This window comes from Oncorhynchus mykiss, chromosome 12 (assembly GCF_057628025.1).
Source record: "Oncorhynchus mykiss isolate SJ-2025 chromosome 12, ASM5762802v1, whole genome shotgun sequence".
In the NCBI taxonomy this organism is placed as follows: Eukaryota; Metazoa; Chordata; class Actinopteri; order Salmoniformes; family Salmonidae; genus Oncorhynchus; species Oncorhynchus mykiss.
Window position 1 is genome coordinate 87,772,015 of NC_143033.1, and position 18,635 is coordinate 87,790,649.

Consider the following 18,635-nt stretch of genomic DNA (forward strand, 5'->3'; position numbering starts at 1 on the left):
TAAAACATGCTCATGATTGATAAAACGAGCTCACAAATTGTAAAACGTTCCCAAGAGGCTAGGGAGACAATATAAACCACCATCACCCATTCCCAAATAGTGACCAACAGGAATACACACAACATTGTTGGTTAAGTGCTTTTAAGTAAGCATTTCACAGTATTGTATTCAGCGCATGTGACAAATAACATTTAATTTGATTTTGAACACAAAGACACAACACAAAGACACACAACACACATGCAAGTTCTGCTTTCCAAGGTAAGAATGTGTAGGCTATTCCATTGAACTTTCCATCTGTTATCTATTGAAAACTCCTCAAAAAGCAGTTAAGGTTCTTATTTCAGATTCATATCATCACCAACGTTAGCTAATGTTAGCTAGATTAGCTAAGGGCCGGCTAGCTAGTTATCTAGCTAGCCTAGCTAAATCGGTGCCAAACGTAATGCTAGCCATGTGCTATTTTTGGAGCAGTAACTCAGCTATTCCCTCATGTCCACATTGATGAATTGTGGTAAATTGTTATCAATGTTAGCTATTCATAATGTTAGCCAGGTGGAGCATGTTGTTATACTGTTGTATGTAGCCACTGCAGCCATTTTGGAATGGCAGTGTCAGCCAATCAGCTCCTTTGTTGTTCTTCACAATATGCCATACCAAAATGTCTGCTGTGGGTAACTGGTAGCTAGCATCAGTTTTCCAGGTAAACTAGCAGTACTTCAATCTTCTCGATGTAGCAGTATGGATACAGGTAAAATTTGGAGTACAGTGGCATATCCCATCCCTGCTTTGAGGCACGTTTTCTGACCCATATCTCGTGCTGGCTCCACGGTGTCTTAATGTAACCATGATTGTGTTCAAACCTCAGTGCAGCTCAGTGTAAACAAGCAAAGCAGCAGTGTCGATATCTTCTGGCAAGGGCTAGTTTCTTATGACACCCAGCTAGTTTCTTATGTCTGATGTAATTATTATTATTATTATTTAAATGTTTTATTTAACCTGTATTTAACTAGGCATGTCAGTTAAGAACAAATTATTCTTTACAATGACAGCCTACACCTTGTGCACCGCCCTACGGGACTCCCAACCGGTTGTGATACAGCGTGGATCATGGATACGTTTCATGTTTTTAACGTATTTTTTGTTTGTTTTTGATTTATTAGGATCGGCATCGGCGATAGCTAGTCTTACTGAGGTCTGACACATAGCGAAAAATACATTCCAGACAAAAAAATACTTTACAATTTACATACATTTAAAAACATGAACATGTAGTGTGTGTGTGTGCGTGCAGCTATCAGTTACACATGTAAGTACTTACAGTACACACAACAAATAGTTCACACGAGGGAGAGGCTTTGTGCCGTGAGGTTTTGCTTTATTTGGTTTTTTAAATCCAGGGTTGCTGTTCAATTGTGCTAGATAAGGTGGAAGGGAGTTCCATGCACTCATGGCCCTGTATAATACTGTACTTTCCTTGAATTTGTTTCTGGACCTGGGGACTGTGGAAAAAAAGGTGCACCAGTTTGTGTCAAGAACTGAAACGCTCCTGGGTTTTTCACGCTCAACAGTTTCCTGTGTGTATCAACAATGGTCCACCACCCAAAGGACTTCCAGCCAACTTGACACAACTGTGGGAAGCATTGGAGTCAACATGGGCCAGCATCCCTGTGGAACTTAATTTGCCAACTTGTAGAGTCCATGCCCCGACGAATTGAGGGCAAAGGGGTGTGGGGTTTAGGAAGGTGTTCTCAATGTGTTCTTAGTGAAATTCAAATGTTGCAGATTGTAAAATACATTTTTGATGTAACAGCATACTAATCAGCTACCAATATATATATTTTTTATAATATGTAACTGTCTTGTATAGGCTATATGAACCTGCATGACATGAGCCGTCCTCACGCTCTCTCCCAGCTATGATAGAAAATTGTTGAGTGTAAAACCAGTCTATTAATGCCAAATAATACAGTCAGTCCACCCTCAAAACACAAAGAATAGATAGATGGGACCTGTCGGCCAGCCGGTCAGATAGGACCTGTCGGCCAGCCGGTCAGATAGGACTGGTCGGCCGGACACATGGGACAGGTTGGCCGGACACATGGGAGAGGTCGGCCAGACACATGGGACTGGTCGGCCGGACACATGGGACAGGTTGGCTGGACACATGGGACAGGTTGGCCGGACACATGGGACAGGTCGGCCAGACACATGGGACAGGTCGGCCGGACACATGGGACTGGTCGGCCGGACACATGGGACTGGTTGGCCGGACACATGGGACTGGTCGGCCGGACACATGGGACTGGTCGGCCGGACACATGGGACAGGTCGGCCAGACAGATGGGACAGGTTGGCCAGACAGATTGGACAGGTTGGCCAGACAGATGGGACCGGTCAGCCAGACAGATGGGGCCGGTCAGCCAGATAAGACCAGTCGGCTGGTTGGTCAGATGGGACAGGTCGGCCGGCCAGCTAGAACTAGTCGGCCAGCTAGATTGAACCAGTCGGCCAGCCAGATGGGACCAGCATTTGACTGGCCATACACTGGCCATACACACACACCTCAACATTAGCTTGGAATGCTATTTTGCTGTGTGTGTGTGATTTCACCTTTATTAGCTGTTTGCTCTCACACTGCCTTTCCAGAGAGTCCAGCTTCATACCAGCACTGCCAATCCCTTTATCAGTCTTAAACAGCCCACTGCAGAGAGAGAGAGAGACTGGAGAGGGAGGGTGAGCGAGATGGAATAAGAGAGGAAGAAAGGGAAAGTGATACAAACAAACAATCAAAAAAACTGAGACAGACAAAGATCAACAAATATGAAAGCATTACAGAAAGAGAAGACAGCTATTGACACAGAGAAACAACAGTCAAAACGGCAGACGCCAGTTAGAATGTCAATTGAGTTACAAAGAGATAACCTCACTCACCATTTTTGAACAACCTAAACTTGATGCCTTTGGACTGGATGACTCTTAAATCTACGGCGAGTTCGTTTGATGTCCAGCTTAAAATCCTCACTGAGCTCTGGGTTGAAGGGGTGGAGGGGGGCAAAACAACGGAATGAGGAGGTAATGACAGATGAGGATAGAGAAAAATATAGGATAAAATAAGAATAAATAGAGATATAGAGAGAGAATGAGTGAGGAAGGAGTAATGACAGATGGATAGAAGAGTAAGGATTCAAAAACCTCAAACAGAACTGTCTTATGGAGACTAGCATCATTGGGACAACGATGCGCGTAAGGGTGTGTTGGTGTGTTTGAGGAGTGTTATAGATCAGGTACCTGGACAGGTAGTGTTTGAGGAGTGTTATAGAGCAGGTACCTGGACAGGTAGTGTTTGAGGAGTGTTATAGAGCAGGTACCTGGACAGGTAGTGTTTGAGGAGTGTTAAAGATCAGGTACCTGGACAGGTAGTGTTTGAGGAGTGTTATAGAGCAGGTACCTGGACAGGTAGTGTTTGAGGAGTGTTATAGAGCAGGTACCTGGACAGGTAGTGTTTTAGGAGTGTTATAGATCAGGTACCTGGACAGGTAGTGTTTGAGGAGTGTTATAGAGCAGGTACCTGGACAGGTAGTGTTTGAGGAGTGTTATAGATCAGGTACCTGGACAGGTAGTGTTTGAGGAGTGTTATAGAGCAGGTACCTGGACAGGTAGTGTTTGAGGAGTGTTATAGATCAGGTACCTGGACAGGTAGTGTTTGAGGAGTGTTATAGATCAGGTACCTGGACAGGTAGTGTTTGAGGAGTGTTAAAGATCAGGTACCTGGACAGGTAGTGTTTGAGGAGTGTTATAGATCAGGTACCTGGACAGGTAGTGTTTGAGGAGTGTTATAGATCAGGTACCTGGACAGGTAGTGTTTGAGGAGTGTTATAGATCAGGTACCTGGACAGGTAGTGTTTGAGGAGTGTTATAGATCAGGTACCTGGACAGGTAGTGTTTGAGGAGTGTTATAGAGCAGGTACCTGGACAGGTAGTGTTTGAGGAGTGTTATAGATCAGGTACCTGGACAGGTAGTGTTTGAGGAGTGTTATAGATCAGGTACCTGGACAGGTAGTGTTTGAGGAGTGTTATAGAGCAGGTACCTGGACAGGTAGTGTTTGAGGAGTGTTATAGAGCAGGTACCTGGACAGGTAGTGTTTGAGGAGTGTTAAAGATCAGGTACCTGGACAGGTAGTGTTTGAGGAGTGTTATAGAGCAGGTACCTGGACAGGTAGTGTTTGAGGAGTGTTATAGAGCAGGTACCTGGACAGGTAGTGTTTTAGGAGTGTTATAGATCAGGTACCTGGACAGGTAGTGTTTGAGGAGTGTTATAGAGCAGGTACCTGGACAGGTAGTGTTTGAGGAGTGTTATAGATCAGGTACCTGGACAGGTAGTGTTTGAGGAGTGTTATAGAGCAGGTACCTGGACAGGTAGTGTTTGAGGAGTGTTATAGATCAGGTACCTGGACAGGTAGTGTTTGAGGAGTGTTATAGATCAGGTACCTGGACAGGTAGTGTTTGAGGAGTGTTAAAGATCAGGTACCTGGACAGGTAGTGTTTGAGGAGTGTTATAGATCAGGTACCTGGACAGGTAGTGTTTGAGGAGTGTTATAGATCAGGTACCTGGACAGGTAGTGTTTGAGGAGTGTTATAGATCAGGTACCTGGACAGGTAGTGTTTGAGGAGTGTTATAGATCAGGTACCTGGACAGGTAGTGTTTGAGGAGTGTTATAGAGCAGGTACCTGGACAGGTAGTGTTTGAGGAGTGTTATAGATCAGGTACCTGGACAGGTAGTGTTTGAGGAGTGTTATAGATCAGGTACCTGGACAGGTAGTGTTTGAGGAGTGTTATAGATCAGGTACCTGGACAGGTAGTGTTTGAGGAGTGTTATAGATCAGGTACCTGGACAGGTAGTGTTTGAGGAGTGTTATAGATCAGGTACCTGGACAGGTAGTGTTTGAGGAGTGTTATAGATCAGGTACCTGGACAGGTAGTGTTTGAGGAGTGTTATAGATCAGGTACCTGGACAGGTAGTGTTTGAGGAGTGTTATAGATCAGGTACCTGGACAGGTAGTGTTTGAGGAGTGTTATAGAGCAGGTACCTGGACAGGTAGTGTTTGAGGAGTGTTATAGAGCAGGTACCTGGACAGGTAGTGTTTGAGGAGTGTTATAGAGCAGGTACCTGGACAGGTAGTGTTTGAGGAGTGTTATAGAGCAGGTACCTGGACAGGTAGTGTTTGAGGAGTGTTAAAGATCAGGTACCTGGACAGGTAGTGTTTGAGGAGTGTTATAGAGCAGGTACCTGGACAGGTAGTGTTTGAGGAGTGTTATAGAGCAGGTACCTGGACAGGTAGTGTTTTAGGAGTGTTATAGATCAGGTACCTGGACAGGTAGTGTTTGAGGAGTGTTATAGAGCAGGTACCTGGACAGGTAGTGTTTGAGGAGTGTTATAGATCAGGTACCTGGACAGGTAGTGTTTGAGGAGTGTTATAGAGCAGGTACCTGGACAGGTAGTGTTTGAGGAGTGTTATAGATCAGGTACCTGGACAGGTAGTGTTTGAGGAGTGTTATAGATCAGGTACCTGGACAGGTAGTGTTTGAGGAGTGTTAAAGATCAGGTACCTGGACAGGTAGTGTTTGAGGAGTGTTATAGATCAGGTACCTGGACAGGTAGTGTTTGAGGAGTGTTATAGAGCAGGTACCTGGACAGGTAGTGTTTGAGGAGTGTTATAGATCAGGTACCTGGACAGGTAGTGTTTGAGGAGTGTTATAGAGCAGGTACCTGGACAGGTAGTGTTTGAGGAGTGTTATAGATCAGGTACCTGGACAGGTAGTGTTTGAGGAGTGTTATAGAGCAGGTACCTGGACAGGTAGTGTTTGAGGAGTGTTATAGATCAGGTACCTGGACAGGTAGTGTTTGAGGAGTGTTATAGAGCAGGTACCTGGACAGGTAGTGTTTGAGGAGTGTTATAGAGCAGGTACCTGGACAGGTAGTGTTTGAGGAGTGTTATAGAGCAGGTACCTGGACAGGTAGTGTTTGAGGAGTGTTATAGATCAGGTACCTGGACAGGTAGTGTTTGAGGAGTGTTATAGATCAGGTACCTGGACAGGTAGTGTTTGAGGAGTGTTATAGAGCAGGTACCTGGACAGGTAGTGTTTGAGGAGTGTTATAGAGCAGGTACCTGGACAGGTAGTGTTTTAGGAGTGTTATAGATCAGGTACCTGGACAGGTAGTGTTTGAGGAGTGTTATAGAGCAGGTACCTGGACAGGTAGTGTTTGAGGAGTGTTATAGAGCAGGTACCTGGACAGGTAGTGTTTGAGGAGTGTTAAAGATCAGGTACCTGGACAGGTAGTGTTTGAGGAGTGTTATAGAGCAGGTACCTGGACAGGTAGTGTTTGAGGAGTGTTATAGAGCAGGTACCTGGACAGGTAGTGTTTGAGGAGTGTTATAGAGCAGGTACCTGGACAGGTAGTGTTTGAGGAGTGTTAAAGATCAGGTACCTGGACAGGTAGTGTTTGAGGAGTGTTATAGAGCAGGTACCTGGACAGGTAGTGTTTGAGGAGTGTTATAGAGCAGGTACCTGGACAGGTAGTGTTTTAGGAGTGTTATAGATCAGGTACCTGGACAGGTAGTGTTTGAGGAGTGTTATAGAGCAGGTACCTGGACAGGTAGTGTTTGAGGAGTGTTATAGATCAGGTACCTGGACAGGTAGTGTTTGAGGAGTGTTATAGAGCAGGTACCTGGACAGGTAGTGTTTGAGGAGTGTTATAGATCAGGTACCTGGACAGGTAGTGTTTGAGGAGTGTTATAGATCAGGTACCTGGACAGGTAGTGTTTGAGGAGTGTTAAAGATCAGGTACCTGGACAGGTAGTGTTTGAGGAGTGTTATAGATCAGGTACCTGGACAGGTAGTGTTTGAGGAGTGTTATAGATCAGGTACCTGGACAGGTAGTGTTTGAGGAGTGTTATAGATCAGGTACCTGGACAGGTAGTGTTTGAGGAGTGTTATAGATCAGGTACCTGGACAGGTAGTGTTTGAGGAGTGTTATAGAGCAGGTACCTGGACAGGTAGTGTTTGAGGAGTGTTATAGATCAGGTACCTGGACAGGTAGTGTTTGAGGAGTGTTATAGATCAGGTACCTGGACAGGTAGTGTTTGAGGAGTGTTATAGATCAGGTACCTGGACAGGTAGTGTTTGAGGAGTGTTATAGATCAGGTACCTGGACAGGTAGTGTTTGAGGAGTGTTATAGATCAGGTACCTGGACAGGTAGTGTTTGAGGAGTGTTATAGATCAGGTACCTGGACAGGTAGTGTTTGAGGAGTGTTATAGATCAGGTACCTGGACAGGTAGTGTTTGAGGAGTGTTATAGATCAGGTACCTGGACAGGTAGTGTTTGAGGAGTGTTATAGAGCAGGTACCTGGACAGGTAGTGTTTGAGGAGTGTTATAGAGCAGGTACCTGGACAGGTAGTGTTTGAGGAGTGTTATAGAGCAGGTACCTGGACAGGTAGTGTTTGAGGAGTGTTATAGAGCAGGTACCTGGACAGGTAGTGTTTGAGGAGTGTTAAAGATCAGGTACCTGGACAGGTAGTGTTTGAGGAGTGTTATAGAGCAGGTACCTGGACAGGTAGTGTTTGAGGAGTGTTATAGAGCAGGTACCTGGACAGGTAGTGTTTTAGGAGTGTTATAGATCAGGTACCTGGACAGGTAGTGTTTGAGGAGTGTTATAGAGCAGGTACCTGGACAGGTAGTGTTTGAGGAGTGTTATAGATCAGGTACCTGGACAGGTAGTGTTTGAGGAGTGTTATAGAGCAGGTACCTGGACAGGTAGTGTTTGAGGAGTGTTATAGATCAGGTACCTGGACAGGTAGTGTTTGAGGAGTGTTATAGATCAGGTACCTGGACAGGTAGTGTTTGAGGAGTGTTAAAGATCAGGTACCTGGACAGGTAGTGTTTGAGGAGTGTTATAGATCAGGTACCTGGACAGGTAGTGTTTGAGGAGTGTTATAGAGCAGGTACCTGGACAGGTAGTGTTTGAGGAGTGTTATAGATCAGGTACCTGGACAGGTAGTGTTTGAGGAGTGTTATAGAGCAGGTACCTGGACAGGTAGTGTTTGAGGAGTGTTATAGATCAGGTACCTGGACAGGTAGTGTTTGAGGAGTGTTATAGAGCAGGTACCTGGACAGGTAGTGTTTGAGGAGTGTTATAGATCAGGTACCTGGACAGGTAGTGTTTGAGGAGTGTTATAGAGCAGGTACCTGGACAGGTAGTGTTTGAGGAGTGTTATAGAGCAGGTACCTGGACAGGTAGTGTTTGAGGAGTGTTATAGAGCAGGTACCTGGACAGGTAGTGTTTGAGGAGTGTTATAGATCAGGTACCTGGACAGGTAGTGTTTGAGGAGTGTTATAGATCAGGTACCTGGACAGGTAGTGTTTGAGGAGTGTTATAGAGCAGGTACCTGGACAGGTAGTGTTTGAGGAGTGTTATAGAGCAGGTACCTGGACAGGTAGTGTTTTAGGAGTGTTATAGATCAGGTACCTGGACAGGTAGTGTTTGAGGAGTGTTATAGAGCAGGTACCTGGACAGGTAGTGTTTGAGGAGTGTTATAGAGCAGGTACCTGGACAGGTAGTGTTTGAGGAGTGTTATAGATCAGGTACCTGGACAGGTAGTGTTTGAGGAGTGTTATAGAGCAGGTACCTGGACAGGTAGTGTTTGAGGAGTGTTATAGAGCAGGTACCTGGACAGGTAGTGTTTGAGGAGTGTTATAGAGCAGGTACCTGGACAGGTAGTGTTTGAGGAGTGTTATAGATCAGGTACCTGGACAGGTAGTGTTTGAGGAGTGTTATAGAGCAGGTACCTGGACAGGTAGTGTTTGAGGAGTGTTATAGAGCAGGTACCTGGACAGGTAGTGTTTGAGGAGTGTTATAGATCAGGTACCTGGACAGGTAGTGTTTGAGGAGTGTTATAGATCAGGTACCTGGACAGGTAGTGTTTGAGGAGTGTTATAGATCAGGTACCTGGACAGGTAGTGTTTGAGGAGTGTTATAGATCAGGTACCTGGACAGGTAGTGTTTGAGGAGTGTTATAGAGCAGGTACCTGGACAGGTAGTGTTTGAGGAGTGTTATAGAGCAGGTACCTGGACAGGTAGTGTTTGAGGAGTGTTATAGAGCAGGTACCTGGACAGGTAGTGTTTGAGGAGTGTTATAGATCAGGTACCTGGACAGGTAGTGTTTGAGGAGTGTTATAGATCAGGTACCTGGACAGGTAGTGTTTGAGGAGTGTTATAGAGCAGGTACCTGGACAGGTAGTGTTTTAGGAGTGTTATAGATCAGGTACCTGGACAGGTAGTGTTTGAGGAGTGTTATAGAGCAGGTACCTGGACAGGTAGTGTTTGAGGAGTGTTATAGAGCAGGTACCTGGACAGGTAGTGTTTGAGGAGTGTTATAGATCAGGTACCTGGACAGGTAGTGTTTGAGGAGTGTTATAGAGCAGGTACCTGGACAGGTAGTGTTTGAGGAGTGTTATAGAGCAGGTACCTGGACAGGTAGTGTTTGAGGAGTGTTATAGATCAGGTACCTGGACAGGTAGTGTTTGAGGAGTGTTATAGAGCAGGTACCTGGACAGGTAGTGTTTGAGGAGTGTTATAGAGCAGGTACCTGGACAGGTAGTGTTTGAGGAGTGTTATAGATCAGGTACCTGGACAGGTAGTGTTTGAGGAGTGTTATAGATCAGGTACCTGGACAGGTAGTGTTTTAGGAGTGTTATAGATCAGGTACCTGGACAGGTAGTGTTTGAGGAGTGTTATAGATCAGGTACCTGGACAGGTAGTGTTTGAGGAGTGTTATAGAGCAGGTACCTGGACAGGTAGTGTTTGAGGAGTGTTATAGATCAGGTACCTGGACAGGTAGTGTTTGAGGAGTGTTATAGAGTAGGTACCTGGACAGGTAGTGTTTGAGGAGTGTTATAGAGCAGGTACCTGGACAGGTAGTGTTTGAGGAGTGTTATAGAGCAGGTACCTGGACAGGTAGTGTTTGAGGAGTGTTAAAGATCAGGTACCTGGACAGGTAGTGTTTGAGGAGTGTTATAGAGCAGGTACCTGGACAGGTAGTGTTTGAGGAGTGTTATAGAGCAGGTACCTGGACAGGTAGTGTTTTAGGAGTGTTATAGATCAGGTACCTGGACAGGTAGTGTTTGAGGAGTGTTATAGAGCAGGTACCTGGACAGGTAGTGTTTGAGGAGTGTTATAGATCAGGTACCTGGACAGGTAGTGTTTGAGGAGTGTTATAGAGCAGGTACCTGGACAGGTAGTGTTTGAGGAGTGTTATAGATCAGGTACCTGGACAGGTAGTGTTTGAGGAGTGTTATAGATCAGGTACCTGGACAGGTAGTGTTTGAGGAGTGTTAAAGATCAGGTACCTGGACAGGTAGTGTTTGAGGAGTGTTATAGATCAGGTACCTGGACAGGTAGTGTTTGAGGAGTGTTATAGATCAGGTACCTGGACAGGTAGTGTTTGAGGAGTGTTATAGATCAGGTACCTGGACAGGTAGTGTTTGAGGAGTGTTATAGATCAGGTACCTGGACAGGTAGTGTTTGAGGAGTGTTATAGAGCAGGTACCTGGACAGGTAGTGTTTGAGGAGTGTTATAGATCAGGTACCTGGACAGGTAGTGTTTGAGGAGTGTTATAGATCAGGTACCTGGACAGGTAGTGTTTGAGGAGTGTTATAGATCAGGTACCTGGACAGGTAGTGTTTGAGGAGTGTTATAGATCAGGTACCTGGACAGGTAGTGTTTGAGGAGTGTTATAGATCAGGTACCTGGACAGGTAGTGTTTGAGGAGTGTTATAGATCAGGTACCTGGACAGGTAGTGTTTGAGGAGTGTTATAGATCAGGTACCTGGACAGGTAGTGTTTGAGGAGTGTTATAGATCAGGTACCTGGACAGGTAGTGTTTGAGGAGTGTTATAGAGCAGGTACCTGGACAGGTAGTGTTTGAGGAGTGTTATAGAGCAGGTACCTGGACAGGTAGTGTTTGAGGAGTGTTATAGAGCAGGTACCTGGACAGGTAGTGTTTGAGGAGTGTTATAGAGCAGGTACCTGGACAGGTAGTGTTTGAGGAGTGTTAAAGATCAGGTACCTGGACAGGTAGTGTTTGAGGAGTGTTATAGAGCAGGTACCTGGACAGGTAGTGTTTGAGGAGTGTTATAGAGCAGGTACCTGGACAGGTAGTGTTTTAGGAGTGTTATAGATCAGGTACCTGGACAGGTAGTGTTTGAGGAGTGTTATAGAGCAGGTACCTGGACAGGTAGTGTTTGAGGAGTGTTATAGATCAGGTACCTGGACAGGTAGTGTTTGAGGAGTGTTATAGAGCAGGTACCTGGACAGGTAGTGTTTGAGGAGTGTTATAGATCAGGTACCTGGACAGGTAGTGTTTGAGGAGTGTTATAGATCAGGTACCTGGACAGGTAGTGTTTGAGGAGTGTTAAAGATCAGGTACCTGGACAGGTAGTGTTTGAGGAGTGTTATAGATCAGGTACCTGGACAGGTAGTGTTTGAGGAGTGTTATAGAGCAGGTACCTGGACAGGTAGTGTTTGAGGAGTGTTATAGATCAGGTACCTGGACAGGTAGTGTTTGAGGAGTGTTATAGAGCAGGTACCTGGACAGGTAGTGTTTGAGGAGTGTTATAGATCAGGTACCTGGACAGGTAGTGTTTGAGGAGTGTTATAGAGCAGGTACCTGGACAGGTAGTGTTTGAGGAGTGTTATAGATCAGGTACCTGGACAGGTAGTGTTTGAGGAGTGTTATAGAGCAGGTACCTGGACAGGTAGTGTTTGAGGAGTGTTATAGAGCAGGTACCTGGACAGGTAGTGTTTGAGGAGTGTTATAGAGCAGGTACCTGGACAGGTAGTGTTTGAGGAGTGTTATAGATCAGGTACCTGGACAGGTAGTGTTTGAGGAGTGTTATAGATCAGGTACCTGGACAGGTAGTGTTTGAGGAGTGTTATAGAGCAGGTACCTGGACAGGTAGTGTTTGAGGAGTGTTATAGAGCAGGTACCTGGACAGGTAGTGTTTTAGGAGTGTTATAGATCAGGTACCTGGACAGGTAGTGTTTGAGGAGTGTTATAGAGCAGGTACCTGGACAGGTAGTGTTTGAGGAGTGTTATAGAGCAGGTACCTGGACAGGTAGTGTTTGAGGAGTGTTATAGATCAGGTACCTGGACAGGTAGTGTTTGAGGAGTGTTATAGAGCAGGTACCTGGACAGGTAGTGTTTGAGGAGTGTTATAGAGCAGGTACCTGGACAGGTAGTGTTTGAGGAGTGTTATAGAGCAGGTACCTGGACAGGTAGTGTTTGAGGAGTGTTATAGATCAGGTACCTGGACAGGTAGTGTTTGAGGAGTGTTATAGAGCAGGTACCTGGACAGGTAGTGTTTGAGGAGTGTTATAGAGCAGGTACCTGGACAGGTAGTGTTTGAGGAGTGTTATAGATCAGGTACCTGGACAGGTAGTGTTTGAGGAGTGTTATAGATCAGGTACCTGGACAGGTAGTGTTTGAGGAGTGTTATAGATCAGGTACCTGGACAGGTAGTGTTTGAGGAGTGTTATAGATCAGGTACCTGGACAGGTAGTGTTTGAGGAGTGTTATAGAGCAGGTACCTGGACAGGTAGTGTTTGAGGAGTGTTATAGAGCAGGTACCTGGACAGGTAGTGTTTGAGGAGTGTTATAGAGCAGGTACCTGGACAGGTAGTGTTTGAGGAGTGTTATAGATCAGGTACCTGGACAGGTAGTGTTTGAGGAGTGTTATAGATCAGGTACCTGGACAGGTAGTGTTTGAGGAGTGTTATAGAGCAGGTACCTGGACAGGTAGTGTTTTAGGAGTGTTATAGATCAGGTACCTGGACAGGTAGTGTTTGAGGAGTGTTATAGAGCAGGTACCTGGACAGGTAGTGTTTGAGGAGTGTTATAGAGCAGGTACCTGGACAGGTAGTGTTTGAGGAGTGTTATAGATCAGGTACCTGGACAGGTAGTGTTTGAGGAGTGTTATAGAGCAGGTACCTGGACAGGTAGTGTTTGAGGAGTGTTATAGAGCAGGTACCTGGACAGGTAGTGTTTGAGGAGTGTTATAGATCAGGTACCTGGACAGGTAGTGTTTGAGGAGTGTTATAGAGCAGGTACCTGGACAGGTAGTGTTTGAGGAGTGTTATAGAGCAGGTACCTGGACAGGTAGTGTTTGAGGAGTGTTATAGATCAGGTACCTGGACAGGTAGTGTTTGAGGAGTGTTATAGATCAGGTACCTGGACAGGTAGTGTTTTAGGAGTGTTATAGATCAGGTACCTGGACAGGTAGTGTTTGAGGAGTGTTATAGATCAGGTACCTGGACAGGTAGTGTTTGAGGAGTGTTATAGAGCAGGTACCTGGACAGGTAGTGTTTGAGGAGTGTTATAGATCAGGTACCTGGACAGGTAGTGTTTGAGGAGTGTTATAGAGTAGGTACCTGGACAGGTAGTGTTTGAGGAGTGTTATAGAGCAGGTACCTGGACAGGTAGTGTTTTAGGAGTGTTATAGATCAGGTACCTGGACAGGTAGTGTTTGAGGAGTGTTATAGAGCAGGTACCTGGACAGGTAGTGTTTGAGGAGTGTTATAGAGCAGGTACCTGGACAGGTAGTGTTTGAGGAGTGTTATAGATCAGGTACCTGGACAGGTAGTGTTTGAGGAGTGTTATAGATCAGGTACCTGGACAGGTAGTGTTTGAGGAGTGTTATAGATCAGGTACCTGGACAGGTAGTGTTTGAGGAGTGTTATAGAGCAGGTACCTGGACAGGTAGTGTTTGAGGAGTGTTATAGAGCAGGTACCTGGACAGGTAGTGTTTGAGGAGTGTTATAGATCAGGTACCTGGACAGGTAGTGTTTTAGGAGTGTTATAGATCAGGTACCTGGACAGGTAGTGTTTGAGGAGTGTTATAGAGCAGGTACCTGGACAGGTAGTGTTGAGGAGTGTTATAGATCAGGTACCTGGACAGGTAGTGTTTGAGGAGTGTTATAGAGCAGGTACCTGGACAGGTAGTGTTTGAGGAGTGTTATAGAGCAGGTACCTGGACAGGTAGTGTTTGAGGAGTGTTATAGATCAGGTACCTGGACAGGTAGTGTTTTAGGAGTGTTATAGATCAGGTACCTGGACAGGTAGTGTTTGAGGAGTGTTATAGATCAGGTACCTGGACAGGTAGTGTTTGAGGAGTGTTATAGAGCAGGTACCTGGACAGGTAGTGTTTGAGGAGTGTTATAGATCAGGTACCTGGACAGGTAGTGTTTTAGGAGTGTTATAGATCAGGTACCTGGACAGGTAGTGTTTGAGGAGTGTTATAGATCAGGTACCTGGACAGGTAGTGTTTGAGGAGTGTTATAGAGCAGGTATCTGGACAGGTAGTGTTTGAGGAGTGTTATAGAGCAGGTACCTGGACAGGTAGTGTTTGAGGAGTGTTATAGAGCAGGTACCTGGACAGGTAGTGTTTGAGGAGTGTTATAGAGCAGGTACCTGGACAGGTAGTGTTTGAGGAGTGTTATAGAGCAGGTACCTGGACAGGTAGTGTTTGAGGAGTGTTATAGAGCAGGTACCTGGACAGGTAGTGTTTTAGGAGTGTTATAGAGCAGGTACCTGGACAGGTAGTGTTTGAGGAGTGTTATAGAGCAGGTACCTGGACAGGTAGTGTTTGAGGAGTGTTATAGAGCAGGTACCTGGACAGGTAGTGTTTGAGGAGTGTTATAGAGCAGGTACCTGGACAGGTAGTGTTTGAGGAGTGTTATAGATCAGGTACCTGGACAGGTAGTGTTTGAGGAGTGTTATAGATCAGGTACCTGGACAGGTAGTGTTTGAGGAGTGTTATAGATCAGGTACCTGGACAGGTAGTGTTTGAGGAGTGTTATAGAGCAGCTACCTGGACAGGTAGTGTTTGAGGAGTGTTATAGAGCAGGTACCTGGACAGGTAGTGTTTGAGGAGTGTTATAGAGCAGGTACCTGGACAGGTAGTGTTTGAGGAGTGTTATAGAGCAGGTACCTGGACAGGTAGTGTTTGAGGAGTGTTAAAGAGCAGGTACCTGGACAGGTAGTGTTTGAGGAGTGTTATAGAGCAGGTACCTGGACAGGTAGTGTTTGAGGAGTGTTATAGAGCAGGTACCTGGACAGGTAGTGTTTTAGGAGTGTTATAGAGCAGGTACCTTGACAGGTAGTGTTTGAGGAGTGTTATAGATCAGGTACCTGGACAGGTAGTGTTTGAGGAGTGTTATAGATCAGGTACCTGGACAGGTAGTGTTTGAGGAGTGTTATAGATCAGGTACCTGGACAGGTAGTGTTTGAGGAGTGTTATAGATCAGGTACCTGGACAGGTAGTGTTTGAGGAGTGTTATAGATCAGGTACCTGGACAGGTAGTGTTTGAGGAGTGTTATAGAGCAGGTACCTGGACAGGTAGTGTTTGAGGAGTGTTATAGATCAGGTACCTGGACAGGTAGTGTTTGAGGAGTGTTATAGAGCAGGTACCTGGACAGGTAGTGTTTGAGGAGTGTTATATAGCAGGTACCTGGACAGGTAGTGTTTGAGGAGTGTTATAGATCAGGTACCTGGACAGGTAGTGCTTCTCACAGAGCGGGTTTGGTCCCTCTGCGCTTCCTCCTGAGAGAATCCTACAGTATGATTAAGTTATTCATACCTGTAGGGACCGGGAGTTTGATGCCCTTCACTATGGTCAACACCATGTCACTCACTACCTGTTAGCGAGGGGATGATCTTACTGGATAGAAACACAAGGAATGGGGAAATGTAGGGTGTGTGTGTGCTGCTCGGCCCAGTGTATCTATCAGCCTCTAGACATTGGCATGGATCAGTAAATCAGTTAATCAATAAGAGGGTGGATGAAAAGACTGGGCCAGTGTCTCTATGCCTCAGTCTCTGTCAGGGACAGTCAATGCAGCCATCTGTCGGCCGTGGACACACACATGCACACACAAACGTTTCAGGGAAATCATTCTTATTCAATGCCTGGAACTGGAAAAAGCCATAGGGTTGTCTGGCTGTACTTACCTCACCTTGCACTAGCAGAAACGAACTAGCAGAAACGAACCCCAGGACTGGACTGGACCCAGGACTGGACTGGACTGAATAGCTATATCACAACACCACCACTAGAGGGCCACAGCTCTGGTCTCTTAATGCACTTGTAACAAGCCCCTGTACGTGTAGAAGGTGAGTTCCTCTATGTGTCATTTGTGACTGGGTGTGTTGTGTGTGGTGTGTGTGTTGGTAGTGTACCTGTATGTGTTGAAGGTGCGTTCCTCTCTGTATGAGGGTAACAGGTGTCCCCTACTCTGTACCTGTTTCACTACCCCCAGGTGTCTCCTACACCCCTCTGACAGCACCTCCAACCTGTCTAAACAATACACATTCTCACATCAACGGTGTCGTTCTGCGTGTCTGACCTGTCCTAAGGCAGCACATGTCCACCTGTCTGCTATCCTTATATAACGTATATATCGTTTATCAATGCACAAGAGGTAATGAAAAGGGCCAGTACAGACCTAGTTGTCTCAGTGATCTCCCCCATGTGGGTGACCTGCTGGCACAGACACGTCTGATGGAGGGAGGAGAGGCACAGAGTCAGTTAGGGTACTGTGATAACCATTGTAATTCATTGTGTAATAAAGGAAGTGTTATAGTAACCTGTTGTTGCTGTGTGAGGACCTCTATCAGCTGGTTGTACTGGTCTGAGGCCCCAGGAGGCACTGGGAGGGGCTGGGAGTGGACTTGTACCTTGTCTTCTGTTCTTGACATCTAGAATGACAACACAGTGGTGGAGGTGAAAACATAGAGGATGACTTGAAGCAGCTAGAGAGGAGAGGATATATACCATGATCGTGCTGCCAGGGGGCTCCTTCTTACTGGCAGGACAAGTCATGTGACTGAGGCTGGTGTCTGTCTCTGTCTGTTGTTTGAGTGGTTCGTCTGGGGGAGGAGGAGATGGAAACAACCAGTCCGCCTCAGGAGAGAGAGAATTAGTAAGCGACCTCCTCTCGCTCCCTCATTAGCCCTCTTCATTAGCCTACTCCCATTATAGAGATCAAGCCCTCAGAAAAATTAAATGAGAGGGAGACTGTCCTTTTTTGTTTGAAGTTCTCTCAAAAAGCTGTTATTAATTACCAGACCACTGTCTGTACTAGCTACCCTTAAAGCTTCAATGGAATATATGAACTACATATGGGATTATTATGCACTGAAATAATGACATTGGTGTTACTGGGGAGAGAGCAGTAATCGATGGAGTAGTAGTCTGAGCTCCAGCACTACTGCCAGTTCCCATTGTGGTGTAATGATAAGGACTCACCAGCAGGGGACTGTATAGAGCTGATGACCACTCACTCCTCTCAGATGCCTCTTCAACCATCACCTCTAATTTCTGAGAGATGAAGAAAGGGAGGGGGATGAGATGGATGGAGAGAGAGAATGAATGAGAGGGGTGAAGGGAGAGAGAGAGGGAGGGGGGAGGAAGAGGAAGAGGAAGGAAGAGCGGGGGTAGAAGAGAGCGAGAGACACACAGAAATACACACGAGCAAGCAAACAAACCATTAACTTGACTTATGACCCTCATTATTGACTCTATTATATTGCATGGTGCTGAGGCCATCTATCAGACTGACTGTTGTGTACTCACACACACATACACACAAAAGCTTCTGCTAAATGGCATATACACACACACACACACACACACACACATTATCCTGAGGAGAGTTATGAGAGACGTCTGCCCTCGATGACCGGGGAGAATATACTGTACGGCTGTGACCCAGATCCCTGGTTGGTTGGTGGGCACAGGAAAGGATGCCACGCTGTTGGCATCTTGGCTGTGTGTCATGTTTGGGCATGTGGTGTGTGACTCGCCTTAGTCAGGTGAGAGTGAATGAGTGGTGTGTGTGGTACCTTTGCTGTCCGATAGTAACGTCTGGCTAGCTCCATGTCTCCTGCCCGCTTGGCCTGGACTGCTGCCACTCTGTACTCTCTGTCTGCTCAGGACCAAGCCCTGAGGATCTGGATGAACACACACATCCATATCAACACCACTGTATACTGTAGTAGCCAGTGGAAGAGCATCCATCCCTGATCCACAGTCAACCAACACAGTGGCTTCCAATATTTCCTCTGTTATATAATTCATCGTCTCCTCATTAACACTAAGAGGAAACTATCATTCCATGACTTTAAGCAGTAGGAGTGTCTTCACACCCCACAAACCACACTTACAGTCAGGGTCCTGTCCTATAACACACAGTGAGCCCAGCCCGGGATCAATAGCTAATTCACTCTCAGTCTGTGGAGACGAAGGGGACCCACACACAGTGATCAATCACAGCAGACTGAGAGGGCAGATCACGTTGTGAAAGCCACGCCTACAAATCTCATTAAGAGAAGGCCACGGTTTAATATGATTGATGATAAAGAACTGACTGTCGGGTTTGGAGATGCAGTAACAACTCAAGCTTGGGTTGTGGTTGGGTGGAGCCGAGAGATGCTGGTGCCAAGTGTGTGTGTCTAATTCTGGCGCGGGAGTCAGAGAGTTAGGTGTGTGTGTGTGTGTGTGTGTGTGTGTGTGTG

The 18,635-nt window shown here is 46.1% G+C and overlaps 1 pseudogene; it reads right to left on the minus strand.

The window, feature by feature from the left end:
• Positions 1–1,983: 1,983 nt before the first annotated feature.
• The window catches only part of LOC149979419 (uncharacterized), a 34,886-nt pseudogene continuing 18,234 nt past the window's right edge, over positions 1,984–18,635 (minus strand).